The sequence below is a fragment of the Mixophyes fleayi genome, chromosome 6 (genome assembly GCF_038048845.1).
Source record: "Mixophyes fleayi isolate aMixFle1 chromosome 6, aMixFle1.hap1, whole genome shotgun sequence".
NCBI lineage: Eukaryota > Metazoa > Chordata > Amphibia > Anura > Limnodynastidae > Mixophyes > Mixophyes fleayi.
In genome coordinates, this window is record NC_134407.1 from 221350145 (window position 1) to 221369757 (window position 19613).

Below are 19613 nucleotides of genomic sequence, written 5' to 3' on the forward strand. Positions count from 1 at the left end.
CCTAGTCGGTACGCACTTCACGACCCTCTGCTAGTCTGCGGCCAAGTCTGTCCCCACCACTAGGGGCTCCAGTGAATACCTGACTGGCAGAGCAGACTCCGGGTTGTGCTGTACCGGCTAGAGGGGTTCCTAACAGTTTGCACATACCTTCCTTACCCAGATGAGTCAGACTGTGTGCTGCCTCAGCCAGGCCTGGGTAATATGCTCTGGGAGGCACGGCCTTCCTTGTCCATCTCTCCAGAGTCCCGAGGACTCTTGACCACATCCCTTCGCCTTCCAGACCGCCCTTTCCTGTAGGGAACACAAATCTTGCATTTCAATCAATTTCTGAGTGTCTCATGTCTGAAAAACCATTATTGTCTCTGTCGATACAGTTACAGGTTGCCCTGCTGCCCATTTACCAGCTTCGTCCACCCTGTTATTGCCCAATGACACCTGGTCTTCTTCGGATGTGTGAGCTTTACAATTTATGAAGGCTAATGTCTTGGGTAACTGTATTGCTGTCAAGAGTCCTTTTATGTGTCGTGAGTGTGCTACCGGTGTGCCTGCTGCTGTCATAAAGTTTCTAAGATGCCAAAGGGCCCCTAAATCGTGTACTACCCGAAGGCGTACCTAGAGTCAGTATATATATTAACTGACTTACCCTCTGCCAACTCACACGCTCTCCTTATTGATACTAGTTTGGCCACTTGGGCCGAGTGAGGTGGGCCAAGGGGTTCAGCATCTACAACAGCGTAACCAGTGCATAGTTCTCCCGTCTCAGTCTGTCTACAACAACTCCCGTCCGTGTAAAACGTAAAATCTACATTTTCTAAGGTGGTGTCATGTATGTCGGGCCTTGCACTAAAGGCCATACAGATATTCAGATATTCCATACAATCATGCGTATCAGTATTCTTGCCTAACTCATCATCAACCAGGGTCTCCTCACCTCCCACCCTTTGTGTCTCTAGAGACACATACGGAAGGTATGTAGCTGGATTTAAGGTGCTACATCGTTTGATGGTGATGTTTGAGGGTGCCATCAGGGCTAGTTCCCACTTTGTGAATCTAGCTGAAGAAACATGTCTGGTTTGGGCTGAATTTAACAGAGCTGATACAGCATGGGGTGTATAGATAGTTGAATGATGTCCTAATACTACGTCCTCGCTCTTACTCACCAGAAGAGCAGTTGCTGCTACACTTCTTAGACATGTTGGGAGTGATCTTTCCACAGTGTCCAATTGTGCACTGTAGTATGCTACCGGTCTGCTAGCGTCACCATGTTTCTGAGTGAGGACACCTGCTGCACAATCATCAGCTTCCGTACAGTATAACTCAAAGGGCTTTTCATAATCAGGTATTCGCAGTGCAGGGGCTCTAGTCAGACTATCTTTAAGATTAAAGAATGCTTGCTCTGACTCCTCTCTGTGTACGACACGTTCAGGTTTTGAGGAAGAGACTAACTCCTGTAATGATAACGCCAGAATAGAAAAAAACGGGATCCAGGATCTACAGTATCCACACATCCCCAAGAAGGTACGGATTTGCTTCTGGCTCTGCGGCAGAGTCATGTGTTGTATTGCCTCAATTCTGTCTGTTGTCAAGTATCTTAGCCCCTGGGTGAGACAGTGTCTCAAGTATTTAACCTTAGTCTGACATGGCTGTAACTTGTCCTTTGCAACCTCGTGCCCTGTTTGCGAGAGATGAAGCAACAACAATTTAGTATCATGTAAACATGACATAAACGAATCAGAGCACAACAGCAAATCGTCCACATATTGAATCATAACCGACCCATTGCTTGGTTGGAAGGATTGTAAACAGTCATGTAAGGCTTGGGAGAAAATACTAGGGCTGTCAATGAACCCCTGGGAAAGTCTGGTCCATGTATATTGCACCCCCCTATCGGAAAATGTAAAAAGGTATTGTCAGTCAGGGTGAAGAGGGACTGAGAAAAAGGCAGAACAGAGGTCGATGACAGTAAAATTACTAGCAGACGGTGGAATCTGCATGAGAATAATGGCTGGATTGGGTACTACCGGGAATTGTCTCTCAACAACTTTATTAATTCCCCTTAGGTCCTGGACTAATCTATAGTCCCTCCCCCCACTCTTCTTCACAGGGAAAATGGGACTATTGGCTGTGCTGGATGCACAAATTAAGATCCCTTTAACAACAGCCTCTCAATAACAGGATACACCCCTAATTCCACCTCCAGTTTCAATGGATACTGTGGGATTTTTGGAGCTATCCTACCACTTTTTAGATTTACCATCACAGGAGCTAAATTTGCCATCAATCCAGTGTCCTGTCCATCTTTGGTCCATAGGGAACCCGGTATTTGCAGTAACATTTCCTTTACCTGAGATGGACTTTGTTCTATAACGGCAAAGTGTAACATTAACCTTTGTGGGGGGTTCAATATTATTATTTTATTATTATTATCTTTGACTTATAAGGCGCCACAAAGGGTCCGCAGCGCCGTACATTACATATACAGAAAACAGAGAACCAAGACACAACATGATACAAAAATATATACAAACACAGCTGACAGGGTAAAGCAAATTAGATTATTTCTGGGACAGATAGTGAAAGGGATGGTAGAAATCAGCGAGAAGAAGGCCGAAGCTTAAGAAAACAGTGAAAACAAATCTGCTGAGCATATTAACACTGGTAGCACTGGGGGTTACTCAACCTTGCCAATGCAATTTCTCCCTCAACTCTACCCAATTCACAATCACGGTTGCACAATCAATCATGCGGTCCGATCGCACCGCTTAGAGATACTAGCTATCGCTAAACTTTGCGATTACTATTGGGGAGTGCACCTCAAAGGCTTCTTTAACTGTTCTCTTTTCAAACAGAGCCTTTGCTGCCAGTATACCTGCCGTGTATACCTATCCTCGGCCGTCCAGCCTGCCTCGTCAGGCAGCAACCGATATCCCTGTCTATTTCAACAGTAAATCAACTTTCACTTCAAATTCATAGAATTCACAAACACATAGACCTTAGTTTTCAATTTCCCAAACAATAGTAATATCTTTTCAGAGGCTTTAACAAGTGATTAAGATATACATGTATTACAGACTATCAAAATGACTGTTTAAACACGTGGCAACAACACCGGAAGTACACATACGCAATGCAGGAAGTACACATACGCTATGCAATGCAATACATTTAAAACGCAAAACGACAATAAAAAGAAACAGTTTACTTTCTTGTCCCTAGATTCAAGTTAGCGCTCCTTAGATATATGCAAAAACGGACATTCGGTTTCACAACACAGAATGAACAACAGGTTTTGAACACATTACGTTCTTACCCGTATATGACGCGTCTCCACCCTTTGTTGAGGAACTGAAATCCGTAGTCCTTGCGTATCGTCCGGTAGCTTAACCTCCGCCGCGAGCCCCCAAATTGTTATGAGCGTCTAGTTGCTATCCAATAACAATTGTCCACTTCGAGTGATGTGGTTCCACAGCACAATTTGAACTATTAGTCAAAAGTAGCAGAGTAACAATTGAGAATAAAATAAGTACAACCGTTACTTATCTCAGGCGCTCTGGATCCAGTGTGCAGTCATTCAGGTCTGAAGGCTGTGGTCAAGTAGATATAACTACTGGGTCCAGAGCTCCTGCTTATATACAGTCAGTGAATACAGTGAAACAATACAGATGATGTGGCTTGCTTTCATAGGTCCAGGCTTCAGGAGGGTCCAGTGTAATGCAGGTCATTGGCCAGTTCAAATGAAAATATCCAAGGGTGGGGGTCAGCTCTCCTGGAGATGCATTCCAATTTTCCCGCCAAGAATCCAGTTTAAACTAGTCTATTTACATTACACAGACAATATCATTCTAAATGTTTATTCCATACAATCTATAGCTACCATACGCAATGTGAGTTCTGTTTGGCGATCGAACCGGACGTCTGCGTATAAATTGGGGATTAGAATGATACCAGACATGATATGTTTCCTGTGACCTGAAAAATAGATTTCACTAACATGTATATAACCTTATAATATCAACCATAAACTCCGTTACATTTATACACAAATATCTATGTGTTGCAACTACTTATAATATGAACTTTTTACAAATGTATGTGTCCGTGTAAAAGTGATTGCCACGTGTTGCGGTTGATTACGCTCCTCCACGCCGTAGAGTGCTATATGCATAATTTCAGACAAAGACAATCAAGTTGTTAGATATTAATTGAAATGACTATATCCAATTATCTGACTTCGACAGAGGAGACACAGAGAGGAATGTACTTGAAGTAGGTGCTTCTTTCTCAGCTCTTCTTTCTTTGAAGAGTCTATCGATCTTTATAGCAAGTTGCATAAGTAAGAGAGGTAGGTGAAGGATATTGAACCAAGTAGTCCTTAATTTGTTCTGACAACCCTAAACGGAACTCATTGCTTAATCCTGGATCGTTCCATTCGCTGTCAGTGGACCACCACCGGAATTCAGCAGAGTACTCTTCAGCGGATAGTTGGCCTTGCTTTAATAATCTAAAGTGAGAATCGGCAGAAGCTACCCGATATGGGTCATCATACAGGAGACCTAAGGCATTGAAGAATGAATCCACTGATCTTAATGAGGGACTGTAAGAAGGTAAGCTGAAAGCCCAGGACTCAGGGTCACCCTGAAGGAGCGATATTACTATACCCACTCTCTGCTGCTCAGAGCCCGTGCAGCGAGGCTGTAGACAAAAATAAAGTTAAAGTTACGGAACAAGCTTCTATCCCCAGAAAATCGGTCCGATAAATTCAACTTGGGCTCCACAATAGGTGCTGGAGTGACCTGTGAGGTTCTGGCGGCTTCCTCTTGCACAGATAAACGGTGCAACAGACTTTGGACCATTTGGCATAAGGTTTGAATCTGGCCAGCCAGCATCTGAGCTGGAGATGGATTCGTTCCGGTTTCATCCATGGATGTGAGTTCTTCCAGGTCTTATAATAGCCGCCTTTTCCCGTAGAGCTTGATATGCTCACAGGTACTCAGATGCCCCCAGGTCTTATGCTCTGCATAGTACAAGCTTGTGATTGAAACCATAGTGTCGCAAGGGAATGGCAGCAGGAGATAAACGGAGTCAGGGACAGGCCGAGGCGAAAAGGCACAAGCAGACAACGAAGTGAGGTCCAGGCAAAGGGTCAGGTCCGGCAGAAAGTCAGGATATCTGTGTCACAGGCAGAAGTCAGGGTCAATAGCAGAGAATCACAATCCAATAAACACGCCATACACGACCATACACAGTAAGCTCTATCCAGGAGTACAGGAACACAGAACACAGCAGGTCAGCAACCAGGAAACTGAACGCTATAACCGGCAGGGAGGCTAAGCCCTCCCTGCCTTAGATATTGATAGTGGCCAATAAGGAGCAAGCTCCATAAACAGATAATGGAACACAGTGCTAAATAACAAAATTGCGCATGCGCCCGGGTAACAGCTTGCCGGGTCGCAGCGCTAATAGAATTGCCCAACCTTGGACATTGTTTGTATACTCCTGATGAGCAAATGAGGGTTCCAGTGCTCTAAATGATTATAAGGACACCCAGTGCCGATGAACTAATTGTTGGAATACTGTGAGTACTGAATTAAAACACGCAGTGGGTGACTACAACATATGGAAATTATCCATAAAGGGTCCTGCTCTAATATTAGCTGCCACGCCACTGAAGGGTTCCTTTATCATTGGCACATACATTATTTTTAACCAATATTTCACCTGTGTGTCTGAAATGTAATCAATTTTAATTAAGTTTCCAATAAAACAAAGTTTTAAACATTTAATAATTTTTTTAGGGACTGGAGTGCCTCTCCTGTTTCTTTTTCTTACATTTTCAACTCAGTAATGTCTCTAGAAAGTATAGGGTGAGTACTGCCAATAGATAACTCAGTAATGGAGTTATGTCTGTGGAGAGTATAGGGAGAACACTGTCTGGGGCAGCATGGTGGCTAAATGGTTAGCACTTCTGCCTCACATCACTGGGGTCATGAGATCAATTCCCCGCCATGGCCTTATCTGTGTGGAGTTTGTATGTTCTCCCCGTGTTTGCGTGGGTTTCCTCCGGGTGCTCCGGTTTCTTCCCACACTCCAAAAACATACTAGTAGGTTAATCGGCTGCTATCAAATTGACCCCAGTCTCTCTCTCTTTCTGTCTGTCTGTGTGTATGTTAGGGAATTTAGTGTATAAGCCCCAATGGGGCAGGGACTGATGTGATTGAGTTCTCTATACAGCGCTGAAGAATAAGTGGCGCTATATAAATAAATGGTGATGATGAGTACTGTCTGTAGATATTATACGGGGAGCACTGTCTGTAGATATTATAGGGCGAGTACTGCATGTAGATAGTATAGGGGGAGCACTGTCTGTAGATACTATAAGGGGAGCACTGTCTGTAGATAGTATAGAGGGAGCACTGTCTGTAGATAACTTAGCAATGGAGTAATGTCTGTAAATAGTATAGGCTATAGATGGAGTACTGTCTGTAGATAGCTTAGTTAGGTTTGTAATGGAGTAATGTCTGTAGATAGATTATTGATGAAGTAATGTCTGTAGATAGTATAGGGGGAGTACTGTCTGTAGATAGTATAGGGGGAGCACTGTCTGTGGATTGTATAAGGCCAATGATGAAGCAATGTCTGTAGTGTAGGGCCAGTAAGATTGTAGGTGGTTTACAGATGAAACATTGGCTGTAGATATTATAGGGGGGAGTAATGTCTGTAGATAGTATAAGGGGAGCACTGTTTGTAGATAGTATATGGGGAGCACTGTCTGTAGATAGTATAGGGGGAGCACTGTCTGTAGATAGTATAAGGGGAGCACTGTCTGTAGATAGTATATGGGGAGCACTGTCTGTAGATAGTATAGGGGGAGCACTGTCTGTAGATAGTATAAGAGGAGCACTGTCTGTAGATAGTTTAAGGGGAGCACTGTCTGTAGATAGTATATGGGGAGCACTGTCTGTAGATAGTATACGGGAAGCACTGTCTGTAGATAGTATAGGGCGAGTACTGTATGTAGATAGTATAGGGGGAGCACTGTCTGTAGATACTATAAGGGGAGCACTGTCTGTAGATAGTATAGGGGGAGCACTGTCTGTAGATAACTTAGCAATGGAGTAATGTCTGTAAATAGTATAGGCTATAGATGGAGTACTGTCTGTAGATAGCTTAGTTAGGTTTGTAATGGAGTAATGTCTGTAGATAGATTATTGATGAAGTAATGTCTGTAGATAGTATAGGGGGAGCACTGTCTGTGGATAGTATAAGGCCAATGATGAAGCAATGTCTGTAGTGTAGGGCCAGTAAGATTGTAGGTGGTTTACAGATGAAACATTGGCTGTAGATACTATAGGGGGGAGTAATGTCTGTAGATAGTATAAGGGGAGCACTGTTTGTAGATAGTATATGGGGAGCACTGTCTGTAGATAGTATATGGGGAGCACTGTCTGTAGATAGTATAGGGGGAGCACTGTCTGTAGATAGTATAGGGTGAGTACTGTCTGTAGATAGTATAAGGGGAGTACTGTCTGTAGATAGTATAGGGGGGAGCACTGTCTGTAGATAAAATATGGGAAGCACTGTCTGTAGATAGTATAGGGTGAGTACTGTCTGTAGATAGTATAGGGGGAGCACTGTCTGTAGATAGTATAAGGGGAGCACTGTCTGTAGATAGTATAGGGGGAGTACTGTCTGTAGATAGTATATGGGGAGCACTGTCTGTAGATAGTATAGGGGGAGCACTGTCTGTAGATAGTATAAGGGGAGCACTGTCTGTAGATAGTATATGGGGAGCACTGTCTGTAGATAGTATAGGGGGAGCACTGTCTGTAGATAGTATAAGGGGAGCACTGTCTGTAGATAGTATAGGGGGAGTACTGTCTGTAGATAGTATAAGGGGAGCACTGTCTGTAGATAGTATAGGGGGAGTACTGTCTGTAGATAGTATATGGGGAGCACTGTCTGTAGATAGTATAGGGGGAGCACTGTCTGTAGATAGTATAAGGGGAGCAGTGTCTGTAGATAACAAGGGGAGCACTGTCTGTAGATAGTATATGGGGAGCACTGTCTGTAGATAACAAGGGGAGCACTGTCTGCAGATAGTATAAGGGGAGCACAGTCTGCAGAAGCACAGTTTGCAGATAGTATAAGGGGAGCACAGTCTGCAGAAGCACAGTCTGCAGATAGTATAGGGGGAGCACTGTCTGTAGATGGTATAAGGGGAGCACTGTCTGTAGATAGTATAGGGGGAACACTGTCTGTAGATGGTATAAGGGTAGCACTGTCTGTAGATAGTATAGGGGGAACACTGTCTGTAGATGGTATAGGGGGAGCACTGTCTGTAGATAGTATAAGGGGAGCACTGTCTGCAGATAGTATAGGGGGAACACTGTCTGTAGATGGTATAAGGGGAGCACTGTCTGTAGATAGTATAAGGCTAATGATGAAGCAATGTCTGTGGTGTAGGGGCACTAAGATTGTAGGTGGTTTACAGATGGAGCATTGGCTGTAGATACTATAGGGGGGAGTAATGTCTGTAGATTGTATAGGGGGAATTACAATCTGTGGATAGCTTAGTGATGGAGGAATATCTGTGGATAGTATAGGCTATATATGGAGTAATATATGTAAATAGTATAGGCCGGCGGTTCCCAGAGGGCAGCAGAGGAGGACATAGGGCAGCAGAGGAGGACAGACAGCAGCAGAGGAGGACATAGGGCAGCAGAGGATGACAGAGGGCAGCAGAGGAGGACATAGGGCAGCAGAGGAGGACAGAGAGCAGCAAAGGAGAACAGAGGGCAGCAGAGGAGGACAGAGGGCAGCAGAGGAGGACATAGGGAAGCAGAGGAGGACAGAGGGCAGCAGAGGAGGACAGAGGGCAGCAGAGGAGGACAGAGGGCAGCAGAGGAGGACATAGGGAAGCAGAGGAGGACAGAGGGCAGCAGAGGAGGACAGAGGGCAGCAGAGGAGGACAGAGGGCAGCAGAGGAGGACAGAGAGGAGCAGAGGAGGACAGAGGGCAGCAGAGGAGGACAGAGGGCAGCAGAGGAGGACAGAGGGCAGCAGAGGAGGACATAGGGCAGCAGAGGAGGACAGAGGACAGCAGAGGAGGACAGAGGGCAGCAGAGGAGGACAGACAGCAGCAGAGGAGGACATAGGGCAGCAGAGGATGACAGAGGGCAGCAGAGGAGGACATAGGGCAGCAGAGGAGGACAGAGAGCAGCAGAGGAGAACAGAGGGCAGCAGAGGAGGAAAGAGGGCAGCAGAGGAGGACATAGGGAAGCAGAGGAGGACAGAGGGCAGCAGAGGAGGACAGAGAGCAGCAGAGGAGGACAGTGGGATGCAGAGGAGGACAGAGGGCAGCAGAGGAGGACAGAGGGCAGCAGAGGAGGACATAGGGCAGCAGAGGAGGACAGCGGGGAAGCAGAAGAGGACAGCCGGGAAGCAGAGGGGGACACTGGGCAGCAGAAGGGGACAGCGGGCAGTGTGACAGAGGGCAGCAGAGGGGGGCAGCGTGACAGAGGGCTGCAGAGGGGGGCAGCGTGACAGAAGGCTGCAGAGGGGGCCAGCGTGACAGAGGGCTGCAGAGGGGCGCAGTGTGCCTGGTGGCAGAGGGGGCAGAGTGACTGAATGCAGAGGGGGCAGTGTGACAGAGGGCTGCAGATGGGCGCAGTGTGCCTGGTGGCAGAGGGGGCAGAGTGACTGAATGCAGAGGGGGCAGTGTGACAGAGGGCAGAGGAGGGGGACATCGTGACAGAGGAGGGGGACAGCGTGACAGAGGCAGTGAGAGGGGACAGCGTGAGAGATGGCAGAGGGGGCAGCATGAGAGGGGGCAGAGTGACGATGCAGAGGGGGCAGTGTGACAGAGGGCAGAGAAGGGGGACAGCTTGACAGAGGGCAGTGAGAGGGGACAGCGTGAGAGATGGCAGAGGGGGTAGCGTCAGAGGGGGCAGCGTGAGAGGGGGCAGAGTGACTGGATGCAGAGGGGGCAGTGTGTCTGGATGTAGAGGGGACATTTTTGCATACAACTAAATAAGTATTTCTGTCCTGACCTAAATACTTATTACATTTTTTTGACCCAACTACTTCTAAAACAGGACTGCTCAGTAATTATTTTGGAGGGGTGCCTTGATAGTGTTAGATCTAAAATTCTGACCCAAGTCTGCCTGTGGTGTCAAGTATATCTGGAAGCGCTTCAATCAGCTGGAGAGAATTGACACAGACCAAGTTCTGTATACAAGGAATATTCTCTAGTTTATTGATACAAAGATACAGGTTTTTATAGGCTACTGAATAAATGAATCCTACGTCATATGCATACAATAGTTTATACCACTAGTTTATGAGAAGCGCTACTGATTAACTTTCTCACGTATTCTTGAGGTGTTTACTTTTCTCCCCCTTCTAAGGACAGATGAGCCTATTATTTCTTATCTCAAGGGGAGTTGGAGATATGCTATGTGTAACACCATGGATACAGCTCCCATACTACCAGCTGGATATGAAGCTCATTATTGTTTTCATAACTGGTTACATTCTTCAGGTGTTCCCTATTAGTTCAACTTCAAGGCCATAGGCTCACATATTGCAAAACTGCAAGTTAACAGAAAAATGAATAATCTCTTCTAGCAAATAATATTTCTATACAAGTTACAATAAAATGGCTGAACAAAGGCCTTATGAGGCCTTAACAAAAAATCATATTTAACATTTCCCATCTTTTATTCAATTTTCGACCCTTTCTCCTCCTACCTACCTAATCCTATCTATAGAACCACATTCTTAATAAGCAGGTACTTATACACATGTAGGAGGCCACATGCATAGAGTTGGTCCCCTTAGGAATCTGTCAACTCATCCCCCACTAATAAGCCTGTGATCCTCCCTGTCCTAACTTGATTTATGAGGAGATGCATTTTGGCAAATGTCCATGTCTAGAAAAGATGGTTTCTTAGAAGATGGTTTCTTAAAAGATGGTTTCTTAGTAGGTAGTTAATGAGTCTATAGTAGTTCTGCAGGCCTTGCATGTCCTTTGTTCAATCTTTAGTAGTTTCTTGTTGCAAACTCTGCAGTTCTTTGGCTTTGCTAGTCCAAATAATTCATGACACTCATAGTCTGGTCAGGTTTCAGAAGTAATTTCTGTGATCATCAGAGGTTCGGGATTTTCAGTGGTTCCCTTTTTGGAGAGACAACAATCAAGTGTCAGTAACTTCTTAATCAGCCATATATTTAGTTTCATTATCACCTATACGATCAACAGGATTGCAAAACCATTTGCTACTAATGCCAATATTTCCAATATCCAACATGAATCATTACTGACAACTTTACCAATGAGGTTATGCATCTGCACAAAGACATTTTCAGAGTTTACTCTACTATGAGTGCAAATTGTTGAGCACTCCTTCCCATATGTTTCTCACAGTGGCATAGGCAATATGTCACTTAACTGTCTGTTTCATACTGGGTTAGGGAGGCCTTAATCCCTACTTCAGTCACAATTATTCTGGCAAGACATATCAATACAATGAGACAGTCATTTCTATTTATCAGAACAAGACTCCCCTGATTTGAAGACTTTGCAGTGTTATGCGTGAATCCAGGTGTCTTTTTCCTGTACTTTCACTGCCATGGGAGTCGTCAACAGGACTTGATAAGGACCCTTGTATCTGGGTTCAAGACTTCTCCTGATGTGCTTTCTCACGACCACCCAGCCCCCCAGGGTGCAGTTTATGGGTACCTGTATCAAAATTAGGGTTTGCAATGGAGGAGAATATTTGACCATGTATTTCAGTTAGTTGTTTCTATAATAAGGCAACATAATTCAACAAATCACTATATACATGGTGTAGTTGCTATGGAAAATAACAGCCTGTTCGGTTTGCTGTGCCAAACAATATCTCATATGGTGTTAAACCTGTGTCTTTCCTAGCAGTATTTTTTTACTGAGTGCAGGTAAACATGAGATCCATGGCAGACCTGTTTCAGCCATTATTTTCTGCATTTTCAATTTCAGTGTACCATTAAGGCGCTCCATACATCCTGAACTTTGGGATCTGTAGGGGGTGTGATAGTTTCTGGAATCCTTGCCCCGTAAAGTGTATCCCTCTGTCACTTACAATGACCTCTGGTACACCATATCATCAGATTACCTCATTCGCAATTTTCTTGGCTAATGCTTTAGCATTTGCTTTTCTATACAGCCATGTCTCCAGCCAGTGACTAAAGAAGTTGACACAGACAAGCACATTCTCAAAGCCCGAGCATTTGGGAAGTTATAAAGTCTATCTGTATCCTCTTATAGGGATATTATGTCTGGGGTGTGCTTTTCCATAGGACAGACTTACTCGGGTTACTTTGTGCACAGACTAGGCATTCTGCCACTAATGACTGTGCTGCTTGGGCGAACTCTGGTACTATCCATAAGCTGCTAGTGAGTACGACCATAGCATCTTTTCCCAGATGCACTTTCTCGTGTGCTATATTGGCCATAATGGGATAAACTACTTTTGGCAGACACAAACGCTGACCTTTACACCACTCCTTGCACTTCTAGTGCTCCATGTATTGCCCAAGTCTTTTTCTTATTTTCTGTTGCTTGTCTTTCCATAAGTTGGAGTGTGCTCTGGTCAAACAGGGGTCAGGGGGTCACCATGTAAATAGACTCCCCTTGGGGTACTGGGGCTATGGCGGCTTCTCGTGCGGCCTGGTCTATTTCACTTAGCTTCGGGGGTAGTATCTCTGTGTGTGTCTTCACCTTCATCACTGTTTGGAGGACAGCTGGAATGCAGTGAACAATGCCCTGGTATGTTCATCATATTGACTGGTTTGCTTGCTGAACCCATAAGGTCCCTACTTTTCCATACAGGGCCATAATCATGCGCAATTACAAATGCATAACTTGAATCAGTGTAAATATTTACTCTTTGTCCTTTTGCATATATGCATGCAAGTGTCAGGGCCTTTAGTTCAGCTTCTTGTGCTGACATGTGACTCGGTAGAGTCTGTTGAATCACTATTTCTGTGTGTGTGGTTACAGCACACCCTGTATACGGGACAGGATCTATGTGATAGTGTGAACCATCTACAAAAAGAGTGATGTCTGCATCTGGTAATGGTTTATCTTTAATGTGAGATAAAACCAGAGATTCTTGTTTCATTAGTTCTATGCAATCATGTTCAGAAAAATTTTGTTTGCATTTTTTTTTTCCTTTCTTTCTGTTCAAGCTGGAATGGAATTCCCCCAAATCCCTAGGGTAACCCCAATATATACAGGTACTTCTCCCATCTTTTGAAACTTGCTGCAATAAGGCAGCAGGATTCAACATTGTGCACTGTTTAAGTGTAACGTTACTGGGAGTAAGCAGTGCTACTTCATTAGGATAGGCTTCAGTAAAGAGCATGTGGAATCCAAGGAAAAGGTTCTTGGTTTCTGAGTTCCACAAAGTTTACACTCATTAGATGGAGTGTACAGTACAACGGTTAAGACAGATGTGGTAACTTTAATTCTTCTGGAAGAGAAACACTTAGCTTAAATAACCTGTTAATAAGCCACATCATCAGTTCTATTAGTGTATATAATAATGTGTTGGGCCACAATACTCACAAACACATTCCTGCATTGGGTGTAAACCCCTGTAGTCATGGGTTGCTCTTTTCTTTATTTGGTTGGGTTAAACTTTCATATTAGAATTTTCTAATTATGTATAATGATCTATACATTACTATGGGCCTGAGTCTGGTTCTTCCAAACTTGGCTTTCCTTTCTAGTCTAGTACACATCTACAGCGCACAGCAAAGGAAAATAACGTGCAATCTATATTCCTCCTGCTAATATCAATGAACTCCCCTCTCTGGTCTCCCTTGGACCTTTAAAAAACTTAAAATACAGTTTACTCAGATTCCCCTTGTCTGAAGGTCTTAACATATATCTGTGAACATGAGAGGCTCTGGGGCCTTTTGTGCTTCCTTTTTTTTTTTTTTTGTCTTCTAATAAAAAGGGAAAGGGAGGAAGAAAATACACAGTGCGCTCGGCAAGTGTTATATGTCACTCATTTCACAATAGGAGGGAATGTCCTTTGTGCTGTATATCTTCATACTTAGTAAATCTGGCCGGTAACAAATGTTTTGCTTGTGCTTGGTTTCTGTCACAACGTACGATACCGTTAAGGTAACTGGGTGTCCTAGCACAATATCTATACTCTTTTCAAGCACTAAAGCAGAGTAGTATGCAAGTGACCTTAGCTTGCGACCATGTATTTGTGTCAGTACTCCTTGTACATGTGCACTGACTTCATAACAAAATAATGTGAAAGGCTTGTCATAATCTGGCAAAGCCAGTGCTGGCGCTGAAGTTATTTCAGCTTAAAATTGGTTAAACATTTGGTTCTGCTCAGAGGAGAGTATAAATGGCTTGCTATGATCCAGAAGTGCTAATGCAGGAGCACATACAATTGCTCTTAAAGTCTTAAATCTTTTTCATTTCTGTAAAAATATAGAATTCCCATCAATGCATTACCATACCCACAATAAAAAGAATTATTTACAGTATATGACAATTATAGCACAGTAAATAAGGGCAGTAAATGTCTTTACAAACACTGATTTACTCAAAACTGTAATGAGGATACAAATAAAAACCTTTTGCTTTCTGCACATACAGAAAAACCACCTAGTTCATGCATTTGCTATGCGAATAGCACATAAACTCTAATATCTCTTTCCAAAACAAGGTAATCATTACTCTGAAGAGTTTACGTTATTTAAATCCTTCATTAGTTTATACTTATGTTTGTTGTGGTGCAAAGATGGTGCATTGGAAGTTAAATCAATGCAATCTGGATTGCCTAATGGGTCTTTGCAGCTGGAGACCTGTGAATAAAAAAAACTTTTGCATAGAGATTAACATTTATTTACTAGGAATTACTGTAACTGTAACATGCGTGTATACTGTTATCAGGTAACCAGTGAACAGCTGCTAAAAGCTTAACTGTGACGCTATGCGTTCCATGCCTTGATTTCCTCAAAGGGGCAGTTCCTAATTTCACAAATAGAGAATGTCAAAGTGACGAGACCTGGGCGAGTGTTCAAAGCCACTCCTTTCTTATCATCTCTTAGTACAGCCCTTTTAAATGACACTAATTAAATTTCCGGGTTTAGAAACATTCAATCTGGAATCTTGGTTCCAAGTATTCAACCATTTTAAAAGCAGCACTGTCTCATAAATCAGAGTACTCTCGTTAGACACAATACATTGTGTCTGTAAATCATTCAACATTTTCTCAACAAAATCTCTCTCCCGTGACCAAATATTCACACATATTTCTAGATTCTGTGATTTTCGTGTTCAAAGTAAAAATATATTCACTTAAGTCTCGCTCACAGACGACATTTTATCTCGTAACATTTCTTTAAAGGCATAACAAACCCTCCTGATTTCTGAGAACATTCATCAGCGCCATTTTAACACAGATAAAAACAGCATGTAAGCTCACTCCCACAATTCTCAACTTCATTAAAGAGAAAGCTATATTTCTGAACTTCAGAAACAAAATTATTTTGTTCAAATACAGAAACGGCTTGTTGGATCCCAGCCAGCTTTGTTCTGACACTAGTACTTATAGTGATAATGTACATTATTTACAATCTTGTCCGTGCAATCGGACCAAACATTTTAAAACTTCTTTTGTATCTTTTTAAAAGCTTATCATTAAGCAATGAATGTACAACTTTTTCAACCTTGAAACATGTCTCTTGTAAAAAACGGACAAGACAGACAAACATTGTGATTTAAAGTAAATCAAACATCTCCCTTATAGAGCACTAAGACAGAGAACAAACAATGTGAATTATCACGGATCTCTCTCACACGCAGTAAGACGGAGACAAAACTCACATACAGAGAAAGAAAACTTAACTGACATCTTCCAGCCTACTGCTGTGGAACTACAAGTCCCAGCATTACACTAAATACAAGTTAGCTTCAACATGTTATCATCAATCAGCACTCCGGACACATTTTTTCAATTTTACATACATTGTCAAAAAACAAAAAACAGTGTGCTTCTTATCTCAACACACTGAAATCATTTACACAGAATAAGGGAGGGGCACATTTCACTTATTCAGCTGCACAGGATCAAACATACATTTATAATATACAACCTACTTGATTCATTATTCAGCTTCCGATGCATTTAGCATATCCACATATATTTCGACTTTTCAGATCTCTTAACTTTCCTGTGCCACCTCAAACAATCTCTTGGGGTTTGATCTCAATACCCCTTTGTTCTTGTCACATTACCACTTGCAACACCTTTGTTTCTCCATCCACACATATCTTTGGCTATCCCCGCTTTCTTGTCAAATTCCCTGCAGACCTTCTACTCCCCCATTTCCTTAAGTCTTTGTGCATCATATCTATGAGGGAGCTGCTGTCATTTGTTTACTATCTATATTACTCGTATTGACAGTATTCTGTTGAGTCCAAATCGGGACTCTTATCTAGTTTCTGTGGGTTGTCCTTGCACTGGACGTCCCGTTCTGTGGACTCCTTGTACTGGATGTCCGTGCTAAATAGCTTCTTTGACAGTATCTGGGACGAAGGTCTTTTGGAAATCTCTCTTACACAATTTGGGCAGATTACAGAATCTCCCTTCTTTGATATACCTCTGGGGATGGTGTCTAAAATGTTCACTCAATGTTCAAAACAATAACTCTCTAAATCCCTCTATTCCATTACATGCTTCTTTGATCAATGTCTTATGTGACTTTTATGCTTTATACATCATACATAGGTACAAACACATGCACTCAAAATTCAATCATCTTTCAAAAATCTAATCAACAATACAATTACAGTAAACAAATTGGGTTAATACTGTATTATATTAATCAGATGATACTTGAGACTCACAAATTCGCGTGTCAGGTGCCTCAGACAGACATGAGGTGACCCAGACTAGGAAGACCAACGAGTAGAAATCTACTGACCGCGGATGTTGGGGTTCAATGTGCTGGGAAACCTCCGTTGTCTGTCTTGTAGCCTGCTGGACAGCGAATCTCTGTGGCGACCTCCAAGTTGTTAGATCTAAAATTCTGACCCAAGTCTGCCTGTGGTGTCAAGTATATCTGGAAGCGCTTCAATCAGCTGGAGAGAATTGACACAGACCAAGTTCTGTATACAAGGAATATTCTCTAGTTTATTGATACAAAGATACAGGTTTTTATAGGCTACTGAATAAATGAATCCTACGTCATATGCATACAATAGTTTATACCACTAGTTTATGAGAAGCGCTACTGATTAACTTTCTCACGTATTCTTGAGGTGTTTACTTTTCTCCCCCTTCTAAGGACAGATGAGCCTATTATTTCTTATCTCAAGGGGAGTTGGAGATATGCTATGTGTAACACCATGGATACAGCTCCCATACTACCAGCTGGATATGAAGCTCATTATTGTTTTCATAACTGGTTACATTCTTCAGGTGTTCCCTATTAGTTCAACTTCAAGGCCATAGGCTCACATATTGCAAAACTGCAAGTTAACAGAAAAATGAATAATCTCTTCTAGCAAATAATATTTCTATACAAGTTACAATAAAATGGCTGAACAAAGGCCTTATGAGGCCTTAACAAAAAATCATATTTAACAATAGTATAGGCTATGTATGGAGTAATATATGTAAATAGTATAGGCTATATATGGAGTAATATATGTAAATAGTATAGGCTATATATGGAGTAATATATGTAAGTAGTATAGGCTATGTATGGAGTAATATATGTAAATAGTATAGGCTATATATGGAGTAATATATGTAAATAGTATAGGCTATATATGGAGTAATATATGTAAGTAGTATAGGCTATATATGGAGTAATATATGTAAATAGTATAGGCTATATATGGAGTAATATATGTAAGTAGTATAGGCTATATATGGAGTAATATTTGTAAATAGTATAGGCTATAGATGCAGTAATGTCTGTAGATAGTATAGGGGGAATTACAGTCTGTGGATATCTTAGTGATGGAGGAATATCTGTGGATAGTATAAAGGATACTGTGTGGACCATGGAATGGAAACTGCATGGAGGCAACCCAACAAATTACTATGGACCACAGAACCCGGAAGTACTGGTGGAACGCAGAGCCCGGAAGTATTGGTGGAACGCAGAACCCGGAAGTACTGGTGGGCCGCAGAGCCCGGAAGTAACATGTAATACTCTGTCGGCCAATCCGTTGTAACGTACAACCAGGAAGCCGTGTACAGGTGACCCCGGAAGTGATAGATGGCAGCTAGTGACTTCCTGTCTGTGTGTGAGTGAGAGGGAGAAAGTGCTGCAGGTGAGTTGGGCTCATGAATATTAATTGTAATAAATATTCATAGACGTGGCTGCAGGCTGTCATGTGACTTTGTCTGTAATATATAGGGGGGTGGGCGGTTATTCCCTATTACTGGCTGTAATCTGGTGCTCAGTGTATAATACCTGACCCAGCACCAGGTCCTGTGTGTAATACCTGACCCAGCATCAAGTCCTGTGTGTAATACCTGATCCAGCGCCAGGTCCTGTGTGTAATACCTGACCCAGCACCAGGTCCTGTGTATAATACCTGACCCAGCACCAGGTCCTGTGTGTAATACCTGACCCAGCACCAGGTCCTGTGTATAATACCTGACCCAGCACCAGGTCCTGTGTATAATACCTGACCCAGCACTAGGTCCTGTGTATAATACCTGACCCAGCACCAGGTCCTGTGTGTAATACCTGACCCAGCATCAGGTCCTGTGTGTAATACCTGACCCAGCACCAGGTCCTGTGTATAATACCTGACCCAGCATCAAGTCCTGTGTGTAATACCTGATCCAGCGCCAGGTCCTGTGTGTAATACCTGACCCAGCAGCAGGTCCTGTGTGTAATACCTGACCCAGCACCAGGTCCTGTGTGTAATACCTGACCCAGCACCAGGTCCTGTGTGTAATACCTGACCCAGCACCAGGTCCTGTGTGTAATACCTGACCCAGCAGCAGGTCCTGTGTGTAATACCTGACCCAGCAGCAGGTCCTGTGTGTAATACCTGACCCAGCAGCAGCTCCTGTGTGTAATACCTGACCCAGCAGCAGGTCCTGTGTGTAATACCTGACCCAGCAGCAGGTCCTGTGTGTAATACCTGACCCAGCAGCAGGTCCTGTGTGTAATACCTGCCCCAGCACCAGGTCCTGTGTGTAATACCTGCCCCAGCACCAGGTCCTGTGTGTAATACCTGCCCCAGCACCAGGTCCTGTGTATAATACCTGCCCCAGCACCAGGTCCTGTGTATAATACCTGCCCCAGCACCAAATATATTCTCTGACCCAATGCCAGAACACCAGGATCCCAGACAGTGGAGTCAGGGTCTTTTTATATTATCTGACCCAGTGCCATGACACCGGTTTTCAGACATCAGCATCAGGGCCTGTGTATAATATCTGACCCAGCGCCATTTGATGAGAGGGGGCCAATGGAGCTGTTTTTGGTCTCCCCTCTCATTAACATTGGAAAAATCAGTGTAGCCTGGTTCTAAAAGCAGATGTTATGCAGCCACTGTTGGATGCAGGTTACACTGTA

At 43.3% G+C, this 19613-nt stretch overlaps 1 protein-coding gene and 1 long non-coding RNA gene across 5 annotated transcripts in view; one reads left to right on the top strand and one right to left on the bottom strand.

Annotated features, from left to right (window-relative positions):
• Positions 1-10224: 10224 nt before the first annotated feature.
• On the bottom strand, positions 10225-17654 carry LOC142160063 (uncharacterized). The gene is made up of 2 exons (XR_012693045.1): positions 14236-17654; positions 10225-13521 (listed from the first exon to the last, which is right to left on the bottom strand). It is a non-coding gene; the product is annotated as an uncharacterized LOC142160063 (long non-coding RNA).
• Positions 17655-18272: 618 nt separating this feature from the next.
• Positions 18273-19613, top strand: part of LOC142159871 (uncharacterized) — a 100577-nt gene continuing 99236 nt past the window's right edge. For all 4 annotated transcript variants that reach the window (XM_075214710.1, XM_075214713.1, XM_075214711.1 and 1 more), the window contains exon 1: positions 18273-18351. The gene's annotated coding sequence lies outside the window, so the exon portion shown is untranslated. The remainder of the gene's footprint in view (positions 18352-19613) is intronic.